General features: G+C 33.2%; 1 protein-coding gene across 8 annotated transcripts in view; it reads left to right on the top strand.

Annotated features, from left to right (window-relative positions):
* The window catches only part of PTK2 (protein tyrosine kinase 2), a 389,065-nt gene that overhangs the window by 85,071 nt on the left and 283,568 nt on the right, over positions 1-20,426 (top strand). The gene's annotated exons all lie outside the window — the stretch shown is intronic.

The following is a 20,426-nucleotide window of genomic DNA, read 5'->3' as shown; positions in this document are numbered from 1 at the left end:
CAAAAAGAATTATAATTCTGAAAAACCCATTACTCCTAAAAGTATCATGGAAAGTTGTTAGCCTAAGAGGAGATGAATATTTTTGTTTATCATTTTCCTGTTTATTGAGTTTTGCTTTTGGGGTCTGAATGATGGAGATAAATTCTAGATGTAATACTGCTTTTGTTGTGATGTTTGACCTATCTATAATTTTTGCATGGTAGAGATACTTTATTGTTTTTGGATAGACAAAATAGAGATTATTATATGTATTTTAAAGAATTTTTAATGAATCCCTAAAACTTAAACTATCTGAGAAGGCCTACTTTGCTGCTGACATCAACCAGTATTAGAAAAAGGACTTTGGGGACTATTCATGAAATTGTAATATATGCCTTTCTTCAACATCTTCAACATCTGTGGATGCCTATGTTAAAATTGTCATCATATTTCTTTTTCCTTTTACTTAATTTTTTATTTTTTAATAGGATCTTATTTTTCCATATACATATAAAGATTGTTTTCCACATTAATTTTTGTAAAATTTTGTGTTTGAAAATTTTCTCCCTCTCCAAGACAGCAAGCAATCTGAATTGTCATCATTATTTCAAATGAATCAGAGCCATGGTTCCAGATCCCTTTTGTTGCCACATTACAGGTGACAAGTAGACACTAAGGACACTCTTGGTGTCAGTTGTCTTTTGTCTTTTGATTGTACTGATAGCAAGCATTAAAGGGTTTCTTTGAGAAAGGTGAATCAAGCTTCTTTTAATCAGCTATTTCTTGCTTTTGTAATTGTTGCTTTTGCCATATTAGGGTGAATTGCATGAATCATTGATTAATCCTTCATTGAGGGAATGTCCTTAAAGGCTCAAAGTGGGTAATTGTGGGATTGAAATTGATCATTAATATAGTTTGATGATTAGTACATTGTGAACTGATTGAGTCTTAATAAGATTTTCACTCTATTTTATTGGGCTTGATAAATCTAGTATGTATTTATTGGAGTTCATTTTTTTTTTTTGAGTTCATTTGCCCACTTCACCCTTATTTCTTGCCACTCACATCCTACAAGCTGCCTGACATTGGTGACAAAAGAAGAAAACAACTCTAGGTGCCTTTTCCCGATTCCCTGTTTCTCAGTGGTTTTTTATCTACAAAGGTTTCATACCCATTCCTAAGTACTACTATATAAACCACAAACCTCTTGTTGCCCCTTTTCCCACTCTACCAACCCCTGGAAATTGCTAGCCTTAGAATTTTGCAGGTGATATGAATCAATCTGGTGATAGACTGCTCACCATGGAACTTTCCAGACAATGAATGTTAATTATAGGATATTGGTCTACTTGGTAAAGAACTGAAGTAAGTAGCACCCCAATCAGAAGGAAAATATATCTATCGTAATTGTGTAAATACTATAAAAGAATTGCCTTTCTTTCCTTGGTTACTGAGGGGCATCGATCCTATTTATTGACAGTTGCTCATTTTGGTAATAAATTGAATATCTCAGTTTCTCTTTATTGCAGTTTTCTTTGTGGCACTTTTTATGTAAATGGTCTTTTAAAGTGTATGAAATAAGACCTTAAAGTATTATATCTGAACTTATGCATTTAAGTGAGTATTGTATGTACATATATACTTTTTAATATATTAATTTTGGAGAACTACCAAAAATCATATGAGTAAGACTAATCAAGAGGGTAATATTTTTAAAATGCCCTCTCTTGTAGTGCCTTAATTCATATTAAAGTTTGGGTTCTCCAAGGAGATGATTACTATCTTAGACTCAAAAAGTACTTATGTGGATTTTCACTTTGAAAACTAGAGCTCATAATCTCTGACCAGTAAGACAAAGGCAATTTAGGAAGATAGCAGAATAGTTTCCCCATGTATCTGGGATATATTCTGCCACAAAATTTTGCAGTACAGGTGGGAAAAGTATGAGTCACATATTGCCTAGGCTTTTTATGCCTCCACTAGTCACAGGGCCCTAATGTCCTTCCTTAGTGGAACTTCAAGCTGATCTTAGTGCTAACATTTCTATACTTTAAGGTTTGCAAAGTGTTTTTAAAATTCTCATGGCAACCCTGAGGGAGATAACAACCCTGTTGTTATCCTCATTTTTACAGATAAGGAAACTGAGGTAAATAGTGGTTAAGTAACTTTTAAGATCTTATAGATCTGGTTTCCTGATTCTCTCCAGCACTCCATACACTTTGGTACCTAATTGCCTCTTTCCTTGGTGCCATATTAAATGCTGTGTAGATTACACATATAGTTCCCTAGCCTTGTCCTCAGTTGGCTGAGGACTGCTTTATTCCATAGTTGTCTCTTTTCATTGCAGCCGAATTTGTGCTGTTTTGAAGTTCTAGTGATCAATTCTCTGTTCCTTGCTACATATAGAGTATCTTCTAGGTGACATTCTTGGCTACCTTTAGCACTCATGTTTTCTGTAATTATATCAACTGAGTAAAAGAGTTGTCTAGGTTTTCACTCTATTTTTTTTTTTTTTTAATGATAGAAAACAAATTGTGGTTTACTAGCCCATTAAAAAAAATCCCATCCTATTACTTCAAAGGCATTATTGTTAGTGAGAAGAATGCTATTTTTGGAGTCAAAGGACCTAGGTTAAAATCCTGATTTGGCTACTTATTGTCTTTAAATATTCTTTAGCGAATCATTGCTCTACTGCCTTAATTATGATTCAGTACTTCCTCTGTTTCCCGTTATAGCAGAAGAAGCACCAGAGAAGGCTAGATTAAAAACATCTCTCTCTTCTTCCTTTCTTCCCCCCTCACTTTTTTCTTTCCTGTTCACCATCTAAAAAGTGCTGTTTGGATTCCTGGTCTTCAGACCTTCTTCTTACTTAAGGAAGGAGGGAGGGAGGGAGAAAGATAGACTGAGAGTGTGTGTATATATTTGCATGTGAGCACATTTAAAAATTTTTGTTTGAAGCACTTAGCAAAGATTTCCCTTGCTTACATGTACACAGACAAGGAATTCTGTGCAGTATGACTCTCGGCCTTATCACTCAACTGAAATTGCTTTCCCTAATTACCAGTGATCTCCTAACTTGCCAACTCTGATGGCCTTTTTTTTCCCAATCTCAGTCCTTTATGACTTATCTGTTACTTTGACACTGTTGACCACCACTCTCTTCCTCTCAACTCTTTCCTCTCTGAATTTTCATGAATTTCATGATAGTATATTATGATTGTAAAATGAAGTATAAAATAAAGATAATAATAGCTCATATCTCTCATGGCTGTTATGGGGATCAAATAAGATAATAGTTATAAAAGTGTTTGGCACATATTACATGCTTTATTAATGCTTATTCTCTTCTCTTTCCTTTCCTCTTGTTCTTGATATAGAAGCATGAAATTTTTGTGTAGTCTTCAGGCTTCTTGACCTTTTTTAGTAACAAAGTAGAACCCTAATTTTTTTGGGGGGGTTGTCTTCCTCTTTGCCCACTTTTGCAGTGAAGTCACTTAGTGTGGAACATGTTATAGGGTTCTTCATAGAATTTCCCATTTCTTCATCAGTTACAGATAATTGGTGTAAAAGTTATAGCTGTTACCATTGTGTTGGCTTTATTGCTTGTTGTCATCGGGATACCACAAGGTTGTATGACTAAATGTCCTGTAAAATGAAATTTTTTTTTGGTGAGGCAATTGGAGTTAAGTTGACTTGCCCAAGGTCACATAGCTGATGAGGTAAAATAGGTATCAGAAGTGGTGAATAGAAATAGATTTGGGAGAACAATAAATTATAACATATATATATAGTAAAAATATAATAGAGATTCAGTTTATGATAATGGAACAACCATTACAAGATATCCATTACAGATTACAAAGTTTTGCTATTTATTATGTAAATTAACAAGGGGAAAGATGAGTTCCCTAATGGAACTCACAATTAATCAGGAAGAAGCAGCTATTAGAAAAGTGTTATGAGGTAGGGAGTACCTTATAGCAGACTTAGTCCTGAAAAGGATTTAACAAAAATCTTCAGTAGCAGCACATGTTTTATAGAGGAAATAGAACCTTGGGAGTTTCGTTCATCTCTGGGGGGAGGGAAAATAAAGGTAGGATCAAGAATGTTGAGACTATCCTGAAAATACTAGCAAAGAGAGTCTGGGGAAGCCTAGAATCCCATCATAGGTATCTTAAAGATGCTAATCAAAGTAGTCTGGGCACATTATGGTTGTCTTAACTATGGTAATAAGATAGTCTGGGAAATTAAGTTACCTAGACTTGGGTTTTAGCATTTCCTGATCTGGGGAGAAAATAAACTGATTTCAGAATTTATATCCCTGTTAGTGAGTATTAAGAGTCTACCATAGTATTTGAACTCTAATCCTTTGGACTCCTGGGCCATGGGTCTATCCACTGCTCCATCAAGTTGTTCCCTAAGGTGATTTTTTAAAATTGCTTTTAGGATGTATATTTATTTCATATCTGCAAATTCCTTTATTGGGAGATTGTAGGTTATTTTTCCATTTAGATGCAATTTTTTTTATCTTTTAGTTTTGATTATTAATAAGAATGGCACTAGGTATGGCTTATTTCCTTCCTTTAAATGAAAGGTGCAAAGAATATCATATTAACTTGTTTCTTGTTTGTTGGTGTAATGAGGAGCACTTTAGGAGGAAGAAACTGTTCCAACTTTGGATTTGTGATTGGGACATGGAAAATAATGCACAATCTGAAATGTGTTCCCAAATTTGGGAAATTCTACTGGATAAGTAAGCTCCAGTATACCTCAGAAGCTCTCAAAAATTAAATTCTAAATACACAACAAGAGACATTTCTGATGAGAAAAAAACGTAAATTGCCATCCAAGATTTAGTAAATAGATGCATAGGAAAACCAAATAAATTACATTTCTTTAAAAACTTTTAAAGAAACTCTAAGCAAGGGAAAACAACAAAAAATGGATATACAAGTTTGTCACAATCCTGGATTAACACCCTCTGAAGTACTAAAGCTCAGAATAAGTTTAGACTGGTGAAAAAAACTAAGAAAAATATTTTTATTTTAAGGTTTTTATTTAGGTAAAGGGGAAGATTAAAAAAAAAGATTTAGGACTACTTTCTTAGGTAACTTTGAGAGATTAAGAAGAATGAGACCTGAGAAAACTGTCAATATTTACTCATCCTTTCTTTTATAATGTCATTTAGAAATTTTGAAAAAAATGAAATTCACTGGCCTTAGGGTTGCATATTCTAATCTCTTCCACTTTAAAAAAATTGGCATGATGGTTGCCTCTCTCCATGCCTTTAATAGTTCTCCCATTCTGGTTCACTCACAAGGGTGAGAGAATCCTTGATTTTTTCAGTACTCTAGTGATGAATAGTTTTTCTGGGCCTAGTAAATTTATAAGCTCATCATTATTACTCTTGCTATTTTCCTATTTTGCTTGGATATCAGTGTCTACTTATCTATTAAAGTCTCTATGTATGAATATTTATATTCTTGACAGAAAATGAAAGTGATAACAGTTCAATTATTCTGTCTTCTTTGTTATGATCATCTTATCCACTTTGACTTGTGGTCCTATCCTTTCTCTCATCTTTCTTTTTCCTCAAGATATAACTAATCAAGCCTCTTCCACAATCCTTTTGTTGTCTTTTGTTTCCTCATAAGTTTAAACTTGATAAGCTATAATGCAACTGATATTATATACATAGGACTTGTTTTTGCTTATTCTTTTGTACTAGCACTTTTATACATCTCCTCTACATGTCTTGTTTAAAATCTAAGTTCCTTCTGTTTTTTCAGGCAACTTCACCTTTTCCTTCTCATCAGAATTATTCCTCATTTTATCTTCAAAATTTCATTGTTTTGAGCTTCCCATTCCTGTTGTTAGTGCATGAGCTTCTATCTTCCTTTCACTGAACTACATAAAATTTGCTCTCCTCATTACATGCTGACTATCAAACTATGCCTACCTTTATTTTCCTTTATTATAGATTTTAATACGATAATTTGTTCCCAAGATTCTCATCATTTAATTTTACACAACCATGTCTTTCTGATTGCTATGAACCAAGAATGTAGTAGTTCTTTGCATTGCTTTCTCTATTTTTTTGAAAGGTAAAATTAGTTTTAAGGAAAGCTACTGAATTTTCAGTTCAGGTTCAGCAGGATAGCCAGACCCTATACCCTTTATGCAGTTTGAAAGCTGGCCTAAAGCTCAGGTGAGAAGTAATATAAGTGAAATTATAAATGTTGTAAGCATCCATATACAGAAAAAGAGAAGAGGGTTGAGGACAGGCCTTTGGACGATACCCACACTAAGGAGAAGGATGATTTGCCTTTTAGGGAGGGGATGTGTAGTCTTAAAAATTGGAAGAAATCCAAAAGATCAAAGTTTCTAAACTGGGATATTGAATGGATAGCAATACCACGGATACAAAATTTATAAATAAGAGTTGCCACCTATTTATTTCAGTGAAAATATACAATCCTATTCTGTCCGTTTCATGCAGACTCATAATGTTCTTCTCTTCCCTTGCATTCTGTTCCTCTCATCTTGGTTTTCAGCCACCTGACTTCCGATATCATCTGGTATGCCTTTCCTTTTTTTTTTTGGGGGGTGGGGTGGGGTGGGGTAGGGGGTGGAATGGGAGGGGAGTCTTGAAGAGGTAACCTTGTGACATCGTTAATATTAGGAAAATAACATCAGTGCTGATACAACTGCCAAGGAAAATGGAAGGACATTCTTCCTTTCCAGCTTAAAAAGGAACCCAGTTGGATGTGAACTTAGTTTATGATACTTAGGAATACTAATGGACAATTAATTTTGGCAGTACAAAAAGATAATACTTTCTCATTGTGTTTAGTCTTTTTTTTTTCTTTTTAAAATTTATTTTAAAAGAAAGCATGATAAGGGATAATAAGTTTGTGTCAGATGAAGATGTATTGACTTGCTGGCTCCCTTGCTGGTAATCCTTTATTGAGCCCTACCTTCCTCATCTATAAAACTGGAATAATAATATTTGATATTTGATAGTAATTTGATGAAGTTCATTGCATTTTCAGTATTGGAGTTACCTTTATTTAGAATTTTTTTCAATTCTGTTGGAACTCTGAATGTTTTGAATTATGAGGTGAAGGGAATAAGCATTTATTTAGCACCTATTATGTAACATAAACTGTTTTAAGTACTTTAGAAATTATTGTCTCATTTGATTTTTTAATAACAATCCTGGGAGATAAGTGGTATTATAATTATTATCTTCATCATCCTTTACAGTTGAATGAATTGAGTAATTTCACTAGAATCACACCCACAGCTAGTAAATGTTTGTGGTTGGATTTGAATTCAAGTGTTTACAAACAAAAATGCCTTGCCTCAGGGATAAGAAACCAGTATTACCATAAGCTTTTGCAGAGATTATATACTTTTAATTTCAGCTTTTGTGCTACTTAGTGAATTAATCAATAAACATTTATTAAATGTTTACTTTGTAGACAAGAGCTGGCAGCCCACAATTCTCTTGACTGTTGCCAGAACCAAATTAAAATAGAATTCAGAAATATTTAACAAAACAAATGAAAATACAACAAAACACAGATAATACATTTTAAAATTAACTTAGTATGGTGTCCCAGGGAACTTTAGTGGTCCCATTTCTGTTTGAGTTTGACACCATTAATGTAAACAATCTTTTTTGCTTTGGGGGCTTTTAAAAATATTCTTTCAAGTTTTCAAGTAGCATATTCCTGAGAAATAAAGATAAGACAAAAAACCAAACAAACAGATAATCCAAAGAAGCAAAGACCCAGCCAAGGCTAAACACATTTTGTTGAAGTGGATCCGATTTAAGCAAGAATCCTCTTACACAGGGGAAAGAAAGTCTTAAGGCAGATGTGAACTTCTAAAAACCCCACTAGGGCTTATTTTGGACATTGTGTATATAGGTAGTTGGGAGAGAGCAAACCTGCCTTTCCAGTCATTTTGCTGCCTTTTTTGTTTTAAATGCCCTGGAGCTTTAGGACAGCTTCAGCAGGGGGCCCAATTGGCTGGTTCTCAGCCAACTGGGGCCATCTCTGTGGGGCCTCTTAACTACAGGACCTAAATTACCTCCAAATTAGGTTGACTGTGGCCTGGTTTATCAGAACTCTGTGCCCAGGTAACGGTTCAAATTGGATCTCAGGCTGTTCTTATTGGGCTAATTCAGCTGTCCCATTCTGCATCATTGCTTTTAGTGCGTTAATTTTTTTGACAGTGGGTAGGGTCATTTGTAGACCAGAATTTACTCCCCCTTCTCCCTCTCCTCCCTGCCCCCCCCCATACTTACTAGTAAAAGAAGCCTGATAAAAGTCACTACTCTATTTGCCCATCTGCTTATTTCTTCTGCTTAATTTTTGGCCTGCTGTTTTTCTGTTACCACTCACCAGAACTGCTTGAGGTCAGAGGTCAGAGTTCAGATTGACAAATGGTGCCTTTTCACTGAGCCATTAGAAGTCACTTGCAGCTCTGACTGGTGATAGTTGCCTTGAAGGCACGGTATGCTAGCTAGGACAAAACCATGGTCAAGAGTAGCTAATTTTGAAATAAAGCAGATGTTAGGCAACATTGACCAACCTTGTGAGCATCTTCTGTTCTAGTTAGAATTTGTGTAAATGCTTTGTTTTCACCATACTTTGCAAACATTAATTTATTCTTTTAATTTACTCTCATAAAATCTTCTTGATTAAGATCAGTATTTTCTTTTAAGAAATCAAGTAGTTAAGGCATAAATAAAATATAACTGTCTTTCTCCTTTTTCTTTTTGACAGTGCTTTTAAAGTGATACCTTGATGCAAAGATATTACTGAAACAAGGTTTTATGACTTGCTTACTGGCACCTTAGATAACTGTATTCTAGAATACAAACATTGTCCAGTTTGCAGGTTTATACAAAACAAAATAATTACATTGATATTCCTTGTGTTAGGCAAATTTTTAATATACAGAGTATGACTTTGTATCACATAAATCTAAAGAATGAGGACACAAAGTTCCTAGTTATTTATTCTCTTACAACTGAAATGGAATGTTTTTAGATAGTCACATTTTTAAAGATGACCTTTGTCTTCTCCCAGTTTGAATGGAAAAAAAGTAAGTTGTCTTGTGTTATGAGGGGAGCTAGCTGTGGTACTGATTGTGAAGATATTTTGCCGTTTTACTCTGTATATGACTTCATCCTTCAATCATATTATGGTTTTAGGAAATTAGGGAAAAAAAGTGTTTTGAGTCCCTCACTATTTTCTAGGATGATTCAACAAGAATTTAGCTGCCATAGATTTTTTTGTTGTTGTTGTTAAACTGCATAACGAAGTGTCAATTTGACAAAATATTTAGTATCAGAAATCTTTAGCTTTTCTGTTTATTTTTCCATTCATCGATCAGAGTAATTATGTTAACTTCTCTAATATTAGAAAGTTTGGTAAAATGCTAGAGGCAAGAATTTGAAAACAACAACAAAAATTGCTTAAAGAGCTATATACAAACCTGACCTGGGTCAAGCTTGATTTGCAGCTCAGTCAATTTTGGAATAGGCTGTCAGTTTTGTAAACAGGAGTCTGCTGGGTGAATTGAACAGAAGGGTGAGATTAGCATATTAATAAGGTGCTTTCTAATCTCCTTCTCTCTCTCCTCCCTCCCCTTTCTCCCTCCTTCCCGTTTCCCTCCCTCCCTTCCTGAATGAATCTAGGAATACAGACCCACACGGTCACATTACTAGCTGGTTGCATTCTGTTCAGTAGCTCACTCTGGCAAGGATGGTCTGTGTTTCAAATTGCGGACGCATGAGAAGATTCTGTAATTGAAAAGCATTCTTCCTGCTGCTGGAAAATGTTACAGAAGTGATACCTACCAAATTTCGATGCAAACTAACCAAAACGGGAACAAATGTAGGGGAAGCTTAGCGTTGCTTGTGGATTGAATGCATTCAAGTGATTAGCTTTCCAGCCCCCCTACAGGAGCAAATACTATTGGAGCACTGAATTGGGACTTTGTATGCTGAATCCTGGCTTGATCTCTATACAATTGTGTGTATGTTGTTGGAACTGGCTGGCCAACCGGCCCTGAAATCAGCAGGTGCTATCTATATGGAGAAAAGCGGCTGTAGCCCATTTCCAATATGCTGGGCTAAAGGTATAAATAATTTTAAAATCTATTGTTTTTAATTGTTTTGAAATTGTATTTTGGCATAGAAAGAGCTATCAAGGTTTTTCTTTTCATGAAATTAATTTCCAAAAGGAGGAAAATGAAAAATAGAAAAGAATTTGCAATTATAATCATAATCAATTAGTTATTCTTTCTTGGTTGCTAAAATGTTTAAATGAGTAAGCATTTATTCTTTTATCATTGTATTTACTTTCTCTTTAACTTTGTTATATATCATTTTTATAAGTATGATCCTGTTAATTTTCCATTTTGTGTCTGTGGAAGTTTTCAAGAAAAAGAAGTGGTTATTTTAATGAAAATAGGATGAAAACCTCTCTTCCTAATTATTTTTTCTTTTGGTTTTAATGTTGGTTTCTTTTAGTGATCAATAATTCAGACATATAATACTTTGTAGCCATCATGATGGCAAAATAGATTTATGTTTATTGAGTCAGGAATACAGTATTACTCTACTACTTTGCTAAATTTTTTACTTCATTTAAAGTTTTAATTTTAAGAAAAAATAACAGCTTCCTAAGTTTGTACCAGACAACATTTGGAGGATATTTGTTTAAAATATGTGGGAAATTCCATGCCCTGTAAATAAGAAAACACCAAAGGATAGAAAAAATAACTGCTTTATTTTAACAGGGGGGGAAAAAAAGCCTTACCAGAGATAGTCCTTTATGGAGGATTTAGATAAAATATTTATCATAAACATGCATTATTTTAAACATACATACTTAATGTCAAGCCAATTCTATCTCAAATTGAATTTTTAAAAGGTAGTGCACTAGCCTTGTTGCAGTGTTGCAAGAAGAGATATAGATTGATTTTTACTTAACTTTTAGTATAAGAAAAAGCTATCCCTTAACTAGAGTATTACTATTAGCATCTAACTATTAATTTTTCTTCTGATGTTTCTAATTTAGCCATTAGTAATTTTTATCCATTTGGATCCTGAAATTTGTCTGACTTTTAAACATTTAAAATACTTTCAATTTTGGAGTTAATGATAAATATGAAGCAGTATCTAATATGTAAATTTAATTGGGTTCATCATTGGACAGAAAAATAAAAGAAACTGCAATTTTGATATTTTTTTTTATTATTTGAAAATCTTCGTATGGTTTTTTTAAAAATGCTTTTACATTATCATTTACTGTGGTTCAACAAGACTAGTAGAGGCCATGGATGCCACATGTCAAAATTGTACTTTTGCAGGCCTTTTATTTGCATAATTCCTGCCCATTGTTTGAGAACATCCTGTTTAGTTTTTGTGGCAGAGGCTAAATTCTCAATCCACACATCAGGCAGGCCCAGAATTTGAACCAGTTTAACCAAATGCGAGGATTTCTTTTTTTATTCCTGAAGCTGCTGGAAATTAGTACCAAACTTTTAGAGTGGGATAGAATGAGCCTTTCTGTTTACTCAGAATCAGAAAATACTGATTTGAGCCTGACTGACCTTGTTAGCTTTTGAAGAGAGGAAAATTTTTTTTTAGAATGGAAAGTATTTTTTGGAAAAGTAGACTCTTAAGATATCAGAAGTTTGAGATTGTTCTTAGAGTTCAGGACATTTGGCAGGCTTGCTTTCAATTGTAGAGCTATCACTTGTATAGGCTATTGGGGCTTTTGGATTGGCCATTGAAGGTAACTGATAATGCAAGGCTTCTGTTAACCCCACCCCTTTCTTGGAGGTTAATCACACTGCCTCCTCAGTGATCACATAACATATACAGTTCTAGTAAACTTCCTCTTGCCCTTCTCATTTTACTGCTTTGCACCAAGACAACAAGACATAAATAAATCTGTCTGTGTGCTGGTTTGATTCCTGCCTGTGTAGTTAGGACAAAGGAAGAGGTGGGTAAAAATTTGCAAAACTGGCCTTTTCCAAATGTAACTTTTAGGTAAAGAGAAACTAAAAAAATTGTAAATCTCTATGTGTAGTGGAGTAGAAGCTGTTCCATCGTCCTCAGATGTTACCATTCACAAACTGTTGATCACATTTACCCCTTAGAAAATTAACAATGCTCTGCTTTCAGAAAGGACTTAAAATACTTATCAGGGGAATGCACAATTCATAAGGCAAAACATTCGCTGATGTCTTTCTCATTAATCTTTAAAATTAAAGTTCTTTAAAATCATGTCGATCTAGTATTTGACTAGTTTTCCTTAAATCTTGTCTTCATCATTATATATGGAATTAATTTTTTGTGAATAAGTTTTTCATTCTCATGCCCTGCAGACTACCTTTCTAGTACTGAATCTGTTAAAATGCAGCTTTCTGTATCCATAGGAGTAGAAAATCCAGATGGAGTATTGCTGTAGAAAATAATATATGTATTTTCTTTTTTTTTTTTTTTTTGGTATTTTCCTTTTTTATTGAAGTTTTTTATTTTCAAAACATATGCAAAGATAATTTTTCAACATTGACTTTTGCAAAATCTTGTGTTTCAATTTTTCCCCTTTTCCTCCACTCATTCCCCTAGGTAGCAAGTAATCCAATATATGTTAAACATGGTAAAAATATAATATATGTATTTTCACTATTTAATGCTGTATAAACTATAACACTATGACATATTGGAAGATAATTTTGAGATTCTAGGATTTGGAAAATATGAATTCATAATACATATTCATTTTGTGCATATATCAACTTGTACTTGGGTGGAATTGGGGTTATATAGTTCTCTTACAATTCTGTTGAAGCAAGAATAAAAACTTAGCAGAGTGTTTTGAAAACATCTCTAAAGACACTTGTTTCATCTTTTTAAGAACTTGGGAAACTTTGAAATAATTGCAGACAAGAAAATAATATTATTTTGGAGAAAAGTTTATGTGTCACAACTTTCTTTTACCAGATCATTCTTATCTATATTATAGATTGACTTTAAAACTCAAAAAATTTTTTTTTCTGACTTTCATGGAGAAAATGAACTAGTTTCAAAAATATTGGAGGGAAAGGACATAATAGAAACTCTTAACATCAGATTTCTCATCATTTCATTTTTTCCTTTGAATAGATAGTACTTTATATGTAGTAGCCTCTTAGTGCATATTTATGATAGCTACATAGGCAGAGATAGCATGCTTATCAAATTTACAAATGACAAACAGGGCTACAGATAGGTGCTATGTTTTTATAATAGTCATGGTTTGGAAAGAACTAGCAGGCTAAAATGATTAGCCAGAGTTAATAAAATGAAATTAAGTGATCAGAATATAGTAAACGTGTGATACTATTGAAATAGGGAATTCCCAATTGAGGAAACTCTTCCAATGTCATCTGGCTCCTTTCTTGCAAGCTATACTTTTAGAGAATTGCCCACAGTACTGAGTTAAGTGACTTAGCCATAGTTAAACAACCAGTATGTTAGTACTGATTACATTTATGATATAGTGGATACAAAACATCCTTCATCCCAAACTATTTTAGAGCAGTTTCCTATCAGTACACTGAGTCCAGGGGAAAGTGAGCTTAAGCTTAAAGTGCAGAGAACAAAGCATTAACTCACAGCTCTGGGAAATACTTTTGTTAAAGTTGTCAAGATATTCCCCTGAGTCATGATATAACTTTTTTGCTGGGCTCTTTGTAGAGCCTTGAATTTGTCTGTGGCTTCTGATGCAGACAGTTCAGTCAGCTGATCTAAGATGCTGCTAGGATAGTTATCAAAAAAAGGGAAGATCTGGACCTCCAAAGATCTTTGATCAGACTGTGAATGGGGAGGAAGGAATGATATCTGAGGTTCTGTTTCTTTCATCATTTGATTTCTTCTGAGGGATCTAGGTGAAATACTCTTTTCTCTATATGCTCAAATCTTTGTTCTACCAGGTTCTTCAATAATTTTTATTTTGAACTGATGTTCTGTTTTATAAATTAAATCTACATAGTTTGACCTAGTTTCCTCAGCCAATTTTGAACCTTCTTGTTAACTGTTCTTCTGATTTGATTGATTCATTTAGTCAATTCTGTTTCATACCTGAAGATTGGATTCACATAGAATAGGGCAAAGGTCTTATGGAATTTTATCAACCAGTCAACAATTATCCCATAAAAGTTGGGGGCTACTGTAGTCTTATCTTTTTCAACTAGATATCAGTAAGGACTTTGACTGAAGTGTCCCTGCAAGTTTTCCATAGTATTCTTTGGGCTCCAACCACTGTGGTGGTATATTTATTTGTAAAGAAGGAAGAATTATGCATGATAAAGGAACAATTAGAAACTAGTATAGTTTCTAATGGTTACAACAAATCCTGGTAACAAAAAATTACGAAGGGAGAATAATTCAGCAACATTTTAACAAGTATGAAAAACAGTATCTGCTTTCCTGTGTCTCTGGGCAGGTTGAATTTGGCACCACTTACTCTTGCCAAAAAAAAAAAAAAAAATTCCTTTCTGACCTATATAAAATAGAAATGAAACTAGAACAAAAGTGAATGAGTAGCTCTGAGACTTTTGAGGTCTATTATGAACTTTAAATGCATTATTTCCTTTCAGCCTCACAACAATGCTGTGATTACTACAGGTAATATCTGCATTTTATAAATAACAAAACTAGGGCCAGAATAGATTTAGTGATTTGCCCATTTCCCACAGTTAGCATATCAGAGAACCTAGGTTTTTTTCTAACTGAATCCAGATCTCTGTCCACTGTACCATATTGTTTCACAATTTTCTGTTCATTATGTTGTAGTAGTAAAATAATTCCTCACCACTATCCCCTATTATATCACTCTGAAATGCTTAGACCTAACCTTTAGGGTTAATAATCTTCTCAAGTACTTCAGTGGTTCCTTGATCTTTCATCATTGTAAGTACTCCCTTCTGTAGTTCAGTCAGCAAGCATTTATTAAGCAGATAGCTACTCATCACTTCTTTCTCATCCTGTCTGTCTTTGTCACATCCTGTCTTACTCATAAAATTATACTCAGGTCCTAAACATTTTGATATGTTGTATCCTTTTTATTCCTCGCTCTTTGTTAGGTTTAAGTCAGATAAAATTTGAGTTAGATAAAATTCTGGACTTGAAGTCAGGAGGTTCACATGTGTCTCAGAATTTACTAGCCATGTAACCCTTCATAAATCTTTTAATTGCTCTCCCCTTCAGTTTCCTCATCTGTAAAATGGGGGTAATAATAGGATCTACTGCACAGAGTTGTGAAGATAAAATGAAATAGCATGTAAAGTACAAAACTTAAAGTGTAATATGCGGTAGCTATCTATCATTGTTGACCAAAATCCCATTTTATATTTTTGCGTTGATATTCATTAAAAAGATTGGGATATGCATTCTTTTCCCCTCCACCCCATTATATCTCCCTAGTTCACCTATCAAGACTATATTTGTTTCATGGAAGGAGCTAGAGATAGGATCTCTTTCTTTCCTCATTTTTGCAATTTATTTTTTTCAGTTAATTGTTTCTTGAATATTTGATAAAAATTTACTTGTAAATCAGATTTTTTCCTATTTTAGGTCATTTATAGATGTTTCAGTTTCTTTTTCTGAGATTAGATTGTCTGCATTTTCAATTTCTTATACTCGTTTTAGATTTTTAAAAATATTTTTGTAAGTATTCATCCATTTCATTTAAATATTCAGTTGTGTTGGTACATAACTGTCAAAAAGATTTCTAATAATTTCCTTTATTGTCCTTTTTCATTTTAGATAACTGCTAGTTTCATTTTTTGTGTGTTTTTAAAATCAGGTTAACTAATAGTCTCTATTTAAAACAGCTAATTTTATTTAACAATTTCACGTTTCCTTTGTTTTCATAAAATCTTTGATTTTTCAAAAAAAAATTTACTTTAATTGGAATTTTTGATTTGTTGCTTTTTTGTTATTTTAGTTGAATGCCCGATTCATTAATCTGTTCTTTTTCTCTTTTGTTGATGAAAGCATTTAGAGACATAAATTTTTCCCTGTTTACTGCTTTGGCTTCATCTCAGAAGTTTTGGTAAACATTTTTGTCAGTTTATTTTATGAAATTAATTATTGTTTCTATAGTTTGTTTTTTGGCCTACCCGTTCTAAAAGCTTAAATTATTGTGTGTCTATTTAAATTTAATTTTTTTTCTTCAGGTGTACTTTACTGATTGTACTTTACATTGCATTGTGATCTTTACTGGTTATATGTTTAATATTACTTATTTGCTTTTTGTATGTAAGGTTTTTAATGCCTAGTAGATGACATCTTTGTAAAAGTACCATTTACCTCTTGAGAGAGAAAACATAAACACACACAAACTTGTTACTAATACTAATTCACCTTTCATAATTGCCAAAAATATAATCACATCTCAATTTTTTAGAATTCAGGTAATTGTCATTTTTTTGTTCGTTTGTCTAGTTCGTTAATTACCATGTTGAGAGTTAAATACTTAAGTATTTAAGTGCAATATAGTTGGTTATATATAAAGTACATTTCATCATTTCTTTTGTAAGCATAATAAAATTGTCTTTTAACCATGTTTGTTTTTTATAGTTAACTGTCTTTTCTAAAGTGATTTTTATCCCCACTTTTTTGAATTTACCTAATGCATAATTAATTCTGTTCCAACCCTTAATTTTAATTATGGGTCAGTCCTAATATTTTAGATATTCTTCTTGTAGATGGCATGTTATTTGCTGTTGCTTTCTCATCTATTCTGCTGTTCTGTTTTATTTTATTAATGAATTCATCTCATTCACAGTTATGATCATTAATTTTTTTTTCCTTCATATCTGGCTACTATTTTATTTCTCTTTGTAAGTTTCTCTTATCTCTTGTGCTCGCTTTTCAAAAGTTTTTCTTAGCTCTAGTCTTTCATCAGGAATGTTTGAAAATTCTCAATTCTATTAAAAGTCTTATTTCCTCCTTTTCACTTTATTATACTCAGTTTTGCAGGGTAATTTATTCTTCCAGGTAAGCCTTTATCTTTTGATTTTGCTGTATTTATGCTAAGACCTTTTTCAACTTTATGATACTTGGAGCATTGTCTTGTGTGATCATGATTGTCATCCCTTGGCATTTATTAACTTGTTTCATGCTGGTTGCAGTATTTTTTCTTCATTGGAAGTTCTAGACTTCTTTTGGTTTTGATATTTCTAGATATTTTCACTTTGAGGTTTCTTTCAGGAGGTGATTGATAGATTTTTTGTATTTTCAGCCTGCAAGTCACTTAACGTCTACCTTTGTTTCTTCATCTATAAAATGAACATATTGATGGTACCCATCTCCCATTGTTATTATAAGGATTAAATTTGGTAGTATTTGTAAAGAGCTTAACACAGTACCTACAAAATAATGTGTTTAATAAATGTTTTCTTCCTTCTGTTTTCCTTTTTAAAAAATGTTTTTTTTCAAATAACTAAAATTTTCCTTCATACCCTCCTCATCGCATTTCTTTTCCTCCCTAATTGAAGGAAAATACAGAGCTCTTGTTAAAAAAATGTAGTCAAACAAAATAAATTCCTATTAGATGTGTCCAAAAAATAATGTGTCTCATTCTGTCCTCTTAAGTCCATCATCTTTGTGTCAGGAAGTAGATAGCACATTTCATCATGTATCTTCTGGAATTTTGGTTGATCATTGCATTGATCAGAATCTTCAGGTTTTTCAGAGTTGTTTGTTTTTATAATACTGTTCTTACTGTATAAATTATCCTCCTAGTCCTATTTATTTTACTAGGCATTGGGTCATATAGGTATTTCTAGCTTTTTTCTGATGTTGCCCCCTTCATTATTTCTTACAGCATAATAATATTTCATATCATTCTTATTCCATAATTGTAAAGTCATTCCCCAATAGATGATTTGCCCTTATTTTCCTAAGAGATCTAAGTAGTTTTATGATTTCTTGAAATATAGTATCCAGAGTTTTTGTTTGGTCATTGTTTTCAGAGAGCCAATAATTTTTAGATTATTTCTACTGGATCTCTTTTTGGATCAGTTTTAAATGATAAATTCCTTAACATTTTCTATTTTTACCCCAGTCTTTTGACTTTGAATATTAATTGTTATCTAATGGAGTCACTGAATTCTAATTGCTCTATTCTTTTCTTCTGGGAATCTGTTTACTTGAATAAGACTTTTCACCTTCTGTTCTAAAGTATTAGCTTTTGGTAGCTATCTTCTGCAAAATGGACTTGACATAATTCATCTACTTGCCAAGGACCTTGAAAAATAAATCAAAGTTACTGCAGCAACAATAAGATTGCCTATTACATATACAGAGAATCTAGTGCCTTTAAAAAGCTGCATAGTATTAACTCAGCAAGTTTTATGAATATCTACCATGTGCCAAACACATGTTGAAACTAAATAAATTCTTCTTCCTTCTTCTTTTTTCTCCCTCTTCCTTCTTCTCATCCTTTTCCTTCTTCATAGTCATCATCATAATAAATGGTAATGTGCTATCTTGAGAGATAGTGAGTTTCCCATCATTAAGGAGCTTTCAGCATAAAGTTTGATGATAAACTTGTTCCAGATGTTATAGAGGTGATTTTTTTTTTTTGATATTGGTTACATTAGATGATCTTAGATAAGTCTTTTAATCTTAGTTTTAGAATCTTTTAGATTCTGCAGTTACATGATTTCTTAAGATGATGTCCAATAAATAAATGTAACAATAAAGGAGATGAACTTGAAAATTCAAAATTACAACATTTTAGGAACTATCATATCTGGGCCTTTGATTCATCCCATAAATCACAGTGTCTGACATATTTGTTGTATTTTAGTCTTGTGTGACTCTCTGTGACCCCATTTGGGGTTTTCTTGGCAGAACTATTGGAGTGGTTTGCATTTTCTTCTCTAGGTCATTTTACAGATAAGGAAGCTGAGACAAATAGGACTAAGTGACTTGCTCAGAATCCCATCACTAAGTATCTAAGGTTGGATTTGAATCTAGTTCTTCCTCACTCTAAATCTAATGGTCTAGCTGCTTCTGACAAAATAGTAGAGGCTTAATAAATCCTCCTAAACTGAAGTGACTTTTATATTGTTAAGCAATGAAACCTCCCTTTTCCTTCATCTTATGCTGCTCTCCCTTTGAATTGGCCAGTATTCACTTCTGCTTTGCTCTTCCTTGTATCTATCTTTCTCACTCTATCCCTTCTTTGAAATGCAACTCAGGCACCACTTTTTTTTTTAACCCCTCCCTACTAACTGCTTTACTCCCCAGACTACTTTGGTGTAACAGGTGTTTTATATGGATAGATGCATATATTAACTTTATACATATGCCATATTTTTATGTGTATTTGTCTTATTAGAATGTACACTCATTATGATAATGATTATTTCACTCTTTGCATTTGTATTTGCAGTCCCTAGCTCAGTGCCTGGCATGGAGTATGCTCTTTATAAATATTTGATTTATTAATAAACTTGGTTATATTGCTTCATACTAGTGTGACTGGTTCTCCCACTCCCCCATATGCTCACTTCACTTGTAGATTTTGGTAAATCCTAAGAGGCATGTGATTCACACATGAATCTGAAGATTGTCACATGCCACTAGTCTGCATTACAGCTCTGGTCTTCTGACAGAATGACATGCTTAGATGCAATTTCAAGGTCTTCCCAGCCTTGCATTAGGAAGTGTTAAAAATAAATCCAAAAGAGTGTTTTACTTTCCCTTATTATTTGCGTGGACCTCCTGCAAGTAGTAGGAAAAACTGATTTACATGGGTGATATTAAGATGGCTGGTCACCACAAGAGCAGATCTAAGCTCTCTTGGACATAGTGTTCTGTTGAGAGCTTGTTATTTCATCACTCAGAGTAACACTAAAAAAAAAAAAAAAAAAAACAAAACTCTCAGCAGGTTGGGAGAAGGGCCAATACAAATATATTTCTCAAAGCTTGCATTCCTCTTTGAGTTCTTATAGTGTGACATCCCAAGGTTTACCAGAAAAGTCAAATTTTACCTAATGACTGGTGACTGTCATATCAGATATACATGATAGTTACCGATAGTCACAGACATTTCCTACTTGATGTCTTCATTTGATCTCCTCTCCTTCCCCCAAATATGATCTTGGTTGAAACAATTTTGGGGTTGTGGGGTTTGGGTCCATAGCAAATAGCATCATATTTGAGATATCTATTTTTCAAAGGACAAAATTCATACTATAAAAGATTAACTATAATGTGTTGATAATGGCAATATTGACTTGCTGTTCATCTCATATTCTTCTCCATACTTTTCCGTGGGGAGTTTCAAGGTAGTCTGGAGATTTCTTACTTGACTGTGGAGGATAGTGAGTGGGAGCTGCCTCCAATATGTATCTTTATA

The sequence above is a fragment of the Antechinus flavipes genome, chromosome 1, assembly GCF_016432865.1.
Source record: "Antechinus flavipes isolate AdamAnt ecotype Samford, QLD, Australia chromosome 1, AdamAnt_v2, whole genome shotgun sequence".
NCBI classification, from domain to species: domain Eukaryota; kingdom Metazoa; phylum Chordata; class Mammalia; order Dasyuromorphia; family Dasyuridae; genus Antechinus; species Antechinus flavipes.
Note: the sequence above shows the minus strand (reverse complement) of the source record. Positions and strands in the feature narration are given on the sequence as shown.